The sequence below is a fragment of the Zea mays genome, chromosome 5 (genome assembly GCF_902167145.1).
Source record: "Zea mays cultivar B73 chromosome 5, Zm-B73-REFERENCE-NAM-5.0, whole genome shotgun sequence".
Lineage (NCBI taxonomy): Eukaryota > Viridiplantae > Streptophyta > Magnoliopsida > Poales > Poaceae > Zea > Zea mays.
This window is the reverse complement of record NC_050100.1, coordinates 99,199,442-99,205,912: the sequence shown is the minus strand read 5'-3', so window position 1 is coordinate 99,205,912 and position 6,471 is coordinate 99,199,442.

The window sequence follows — 6,471 nt, the reverse complement described above, 5'->3', positions numbered from 1 at the left end:
CGGAGCTCCTTATTGCATGGGTCCCAAGTGATTCTTGTAGCTGCTCCCAAAAGCGTGCCACAAACAGTGCTCCTCTGTCAGATACAATGGTCTTTGGGATACCATGCAAACGTACTATCTGATCAACATAGATTTCTGCATATTTCTCTGTCTTGTGGGTGGTATGCACTGGCAAGAAATGAGCGGTCTTGGTCAATCTATCCACAATAACCCAAATAGAATCATGGTGCCGGGAGGTATTAGGCAATCCCACGATAAAATCCATGCAAATGTCCTCCCATTTCCAAGATGGTATGGGAAGGGGTTGCAAAGTGTCTGCTACCTTCAGATGGCTGGCCTTGACTCTCTGGCAGGTGTCGCATTCAGATATATACTTAGCAATTTCCCTCTTCATTCTGGTCCACCAGTATAAGGATCTGAGATCATGATACATCTTATTGCTGCCCGGGTGCATGGAGAATTTTGAAAGGTGAGCTTCATCCAATATGTTCTTTCTGAGCTCAGGGTTCTTGGGAATAACCAATCGATCTCCAAACCATAGGATTCCTTTGCTGTCCTCACGGAAGCATTTGTATTTTTCTGCTTTCTGCTTGATCATTTCCTTAATGACCTGAACACCCTTGTCTTCAATCTGTGCCCTGACTATTTGCTCTTGTAATGTGGGCTCCACCGAGATATAATTTAAAGCACCTGAAAAAACAACTTCCAGGTTCAGTTTGCACAACTCATCACACAGGGTGGTAACTTTTGCATCCATGCTCATACAATTGCACTGTGCCTTTCTGCTCAAGGCATCCGCCACAACATTGGCTTTGCCAGGATGGTAATGCACCTCCAAATCATAGTCCTTGATTAGCTCTAACCATCTTCTCTGCCTCATATTTAGATCTGTCTGAGTGAAAATGTATTTGAGACACTTATGATCAGTGTAAATGTTACAGTGAGCTCCCATCAAGTAATGTCTCCATATCTTGAGAGCATGAACCACAACTGCTAACTCCAGATGATGTGTGGGGTAGTTCTGCTCATGAGGTCTGAGTGCTCGGGAGGCATAAGCAATTACTCTGTTATCTTGCATTAAGACACATCCCAATCCAGTACCGGAAGCATCGCAATACACTTCAAAGGGCTTGGTGTTATCAGGTTGTGCCTCAGTGTATGAAAGGCATCCTCACACTTCTGGCTCCAATTATACTAGACTCCCTTCTTAAACAGTTCAGTCATTGGTTTGGCAATTCTGGAGAAATCCGGAATGAATCGTCGATAATACCCTGCCAAACCCAGAAAACTTCGAATCTGTCTCACTGTGGTAGGAGGTTTCTAATCCATTACCTCTTGTACCTTCTCAGGATCAACTGATATCCCATCCTGAGAAATTGTGTGACCCAAGAATTTAATTTCCTTCAGCCAGAATTCACATTTAGACAATTTGGCATACAACTGATGGTCACGCAGTCTCTGAAGTATGGTATGCAAATGTTTAGTGTGCTCAGCTTCATTCTTGGAATAAACCAGAATATCATCAATGAAAACCACCACAAATTTGTCCAGCTCTAGCATGAATACTGAGTTCATCAGATACATGAAATAAGCCGGGGCATTGGTCAGCCCAAAAGACATAACCAAGAATTCGTAGAGCCCATATCTGGTAGAGAAAGCTGTTTTTGGAATATCACTGGCACGGATCTTGATCTGATGGTAGCCCGAGCGAAGGTCTATCTTGGAGAACACTTTGGCTCCCACCAACTGATCAAACAAAACATCAATGCGGGGCAGTGGGTATTTGTTCTTGATGGTCACCACACTGAGAGGGCGGTAATCGACACACATTCTCAGACTTTCATCCTTCTTCTTTACAAACAAGGCTGGGCATCCCCAAGGTGAAGTACTTGGGCAAATGAACCCCTTGTCCAACAACTCTTGCAGTTGCTTCTTCAATTCTACCAATTCTGCTGGAGGCATCCTATAGGGTCTCTTGGATGTAGGAGCAGTTCCAGGTTGCAATTCAATTGCGAACTCAATGTCTCTATCAGGTGGCATCCCTGGCAATTCATCCGGAAAAACATCTGGGTAGTCACAGACCACTGGGATCCTTTCCACTGGGGACTCTATCATCACGAAGGCACAAGAACGGGTACAACCCTGGTCGGGCAAATATAATGTGGTTTCACCACAAGTGGGTGAGCGCACCTCGATGGCCCTAGCTGCAATATCCATCGTGGTCTGATGTTTGCTTAACCAGTCAGTTCCCAATATGATATCCACACTATCCAAACCCAAAATGAGGAGGTTGGTTTTGATTATCAAACTACCAAACTTTATAGGCACATTCTTGTTGATTTGGTAGGTGGCAACCCTGCCTCCTGGTGTTGAAATTGTAATACCCCCATTGGTATGATGGAAAGGTAACTGACATTTGGCACTATATTTGGCACTGATAAAACTATGTGATGCACCAGAATCAAAAAGAATAATAGCAGGATAATTCAAAACTGAAAAGATACCAGTCATGACGGGTGCTCCCTCTGGAATGTCAGCCATGGTGGTGAAGTTCAATCTGCCTTGCCTCACTTGCACCTTCTGTCTCTTGCCTTGATTCTGGTTGGCATTCTGTCCCTGCCTCTGCTGGTTCCTGGGGCAATTCTTGGCATAATGTCCATCGCCTGACGATATTGCTGCTGCTGTTGATTGTTCCTCTGAGCTGGAAACTAGGTGCGGTTGGGTGCCTGCTGCTGCTGTGGTCGGATCACCCATCGTCCTTGTTGCTGATGGGGTCCCTGTTCTGAGTGTCAGACATGATCCTGAAGCGTTGTCGCTAAGCTGAAGGTCCTGCCACAGGGGTCTTCCTTTTCTTTTCTGCCTGACGAGCTGTGATACAATCCTCCTGAGAAATGGCCATATTGACTAACTCATTATAGTTGTTGGCCCTCACAATGTTGAGACGGTCACGGAGCTTAGTGCTGAGCCCCCTCCTGAACCTGTCCCTCTTCTTCTCATCCGTGTCTGCGTGATATCCGGCATACTGGCACAGGTCATTGAAGGCCTGAGCATACTGTAACACTGTCCGGTTCCCTTGAGTGAGTGCCAAAAACTCGTTGAGCTTGCGATCCATAATGCCTGCTGGTATATGGTGCCCCCTGAAAGCTGCCTTGAACTCTCTCCATTCCACCTCTCGGTCCTCTGGCTGCATAGCAAGAAAATGGTCCCACCATGTCCTCGCGGGTCCGCGAAGCTGCTGGGTGGTGAACCTGACCTTAGTCACCTCTGAACAAACTCCATGGAGTAGCGGGAATTTGGATTCCACTACTCTCAACCATACATCAGCATCAAGGGGGTCCTCTGCCCTGGTAAACAATGGTGGCTGGGTACTAAGGAACTATTGATAGGTGGCTGCCGCGGGGTGACACTGATGATCACCACCACCATAGTGCTGAGGTGGCGGCTGACGCTGAGCTAGCTGTCTCAAGATCTCATTTTGCTGAGCCATCAGCTCCTGCAGAGTAGGAGGCGGTGGTGGTGGGGGGGAACGCGCTCATTTTGACCACGACGCGCTCTTCCGGCCATCTGAATAATCATATATATATTCTCAATATCATATTTTTGAGGTTCAAGGTTTACTCGTGGTGAAAGAGTCAAAAGGCGAACCCAATATATATATATTGCATAATTATAAAAGATTCCACATTATCCAACTTCCCCTTTAAATTAAAACTGACAGCATTCACCAACTATGCTTCCAAAAGAGTTTATCACGATTACATCAGTAGCCCAAAAGACTCAACTCTATCTAGCCTAGTACCCGAAAGGTGCAAAAGCTAAGCTAGCTTCAAGGAGTCCCACCACCACAGACTTCTAACTCTATCCTTGCGACCTAGTGAGCAAACGAGGCAACACTCGACTCGGGGGAAGGTGGTCTCCCTGAGCCAGCAGTGTCCAAGCTAGAGGCAGGCTCCTCTCTTCCCTCGATGTCGACATCCTCGTTGGCCTCCATGTCCTGGATCTCCTGGTGGTGCATATCCAGGTGCTGGTTAGCCTCTGCAAGCTGCTGCTGGGTGTTGATTAACTGATCCTCAAGAACCTCGATGGTGTTCTCCCTTGTTCCCACTAGTTCCTCAAGCTCTTGGATTTCATTTGACAGTTGCTCCACTTGTAAGTCTTTTTCCACCATCTCAGTGGACAAGTCAACCACAAGTTCCTCTCTGTTATCCAAAGTGATCTTTGTCGCCTCCAACAATACCATCAGATGGGACATTGCCTCTCCACGCATCACTTGCAGACGATACAGGGCATTCATGCACCGCACCGTTAAGTGAGCAGTCTGACCTGGGTAGATGGCCCAGATATCCTTGGCATGCTCCACTTGGTCCTTCCACATTGGGTCGTCCTCCTTCTCAGCGGGGAACAAGCCAATAGGGTGAGTGGACAGCTCCAAGGGGTGGAATCCGCAGAAAGTGGTCAGTCCGTGAAGAGCAATCGCCTCGATCGTATCCTCAGCCCGGTATCCAAAGGACTCAGAGTCCAGCAAACGCCAGCCTAGCTGCAGGGGATGAAGCTCCAGGGTCATCCTCACCCTACAGCGGGGCACTCGGTGCTTCTCGAACTGCTACACCGCATACTGGGGAGGTGTCATGTAACCAGCTCCCTGAAGTACCTCCCACAAGATACGGGGAAAACCCTCTCGTGCAAGCCTGTCAGTGTGGGACTGTGCATTCCCTTCGTTCGAGGATCCGTGGGAAGTCATATGTGTACGGTTAAGCGTAAGCAAAAGAAAAAGAATTATAAAAAGAAAAAGGGATCACAACTCAGCCTCTCTACAACTATGACAAGGGTACTGGGTGTACTTGCTTTGCCATCATTTTGTATTAAAGTTCTTACCCAATTATTAAGTAGTTTAATTAAGGATGCATGCATGCTCTTCCTGAACGACCTCACATCAACTTAGAGGGAATAGGGAAAAACTTCCATCCCTTATAGTAGCCGGTAGGGCTTACTCAAATAGCCACCTAGCTACCCCTCTATTGTCCTAAGGCTTCACGTCCTAGGTCTATCCTTATCGTCTGACGATCTATCCAACATTTGTTTCTAACCGGTTTTACCTTGAAAAAGGATGGTGTTTATAGTTTATTGATTCCTCTGTGGTGGTACGAGCTCCGATACCAACTGTGGCGGAACTGCCCGAATTATTCCAACTTAAGTGCCTAAGTCTCGCCTTAGAGGCTAGACCACACTTAAATGGGAATAACCCGTCAATCCCTCGGATCTAGTCCAACGAGGCCACTGACAGGATCAAGTACCACAATCTCACTCGATGGTGAGTCACAGAGCAAATACAATAAAGCATAAAACCATACATTAAGGAGTATTAAACTTATTACATCATCATCGGAGTTTTTGCAAAAGAAGTCATCATTGTTCGAAGTGCAGCGGAATAAAACAAACGATAACTAGATAGAGAGATGGGGAAGCCTGTCCCATCACTCTTCATGCTCCTCCTCATCCGAGGCAGGATCCCACTCGACTGTCTAACCCGGTGGCAAGATGGACGGCCAAGTCACTCCAGCAACCATATCCTCCAGAGAACCTGTAAAATTATGCCACAAGCAAGACTGAGTATACTAATACTCAGCTAGACTTACCCGGTGTGAGGAGTCTACTCCTCTACCTCTAGACATGCAGTTGTTTGGCTGAGGGGTTTGGTTGCCAAAAGCACTAGCTGAGTTTATAAATCAAGTTTTAGCTTTGTCAAGTTTTAGTGTGACTCTCTTAAGACTAAATGTGTACTATCTACTCATTCATGGTATCAAGCACATTTAGCAATCAACATCTTTTGCCACATCATCACATCTCCACTTGTTACTCAATGCAGTACAATGGATCAAGCAGTCTCATTAGCTGCGAGAAGGAGACGATTCGAATTGAGTTTTTATCCTTGCAAGGTAAACCTAAACACACGACGTGGCGAGGCACTCCGTCCCCACACACATCAACCGTCCCCATCGATTCCCTGGCAACAGATCAGGGCTCACTTCCTTGGCGTACAATGCCTCACTGACCTCGACTGCCGTCGTGCAGTGACCGCACTTGTACCCACCATAACCGGAATGGGAGACCACGTCTCAGGTCGCGTGAGGGGATATGTCTGCGGGCAGGTTCAATCAGGTACTAGGCTTACCGATTTACCATATTTCTCGGCATATGTTTAGTACATTCAAACGCTTGACACAGGTATCCACACGTTAATCCTTATTCCAATTTCATCTCGTAGACCACGCATCCCCATGGATCCGTGTCCATAGACCAATTATCAATATTATATGAAAGTGGGTACAATCAATGTCCTGACCTCGCGCGAGTGCTAGAAAAATCACTCGACTTCTACCGAGATCCCTAATTAGCAAAGCAGCTACTCGACCTAGCATACTAGTATTCATTCAATCAGGATTCCTGAGTTCATGCAACTAGAGTTTCAAT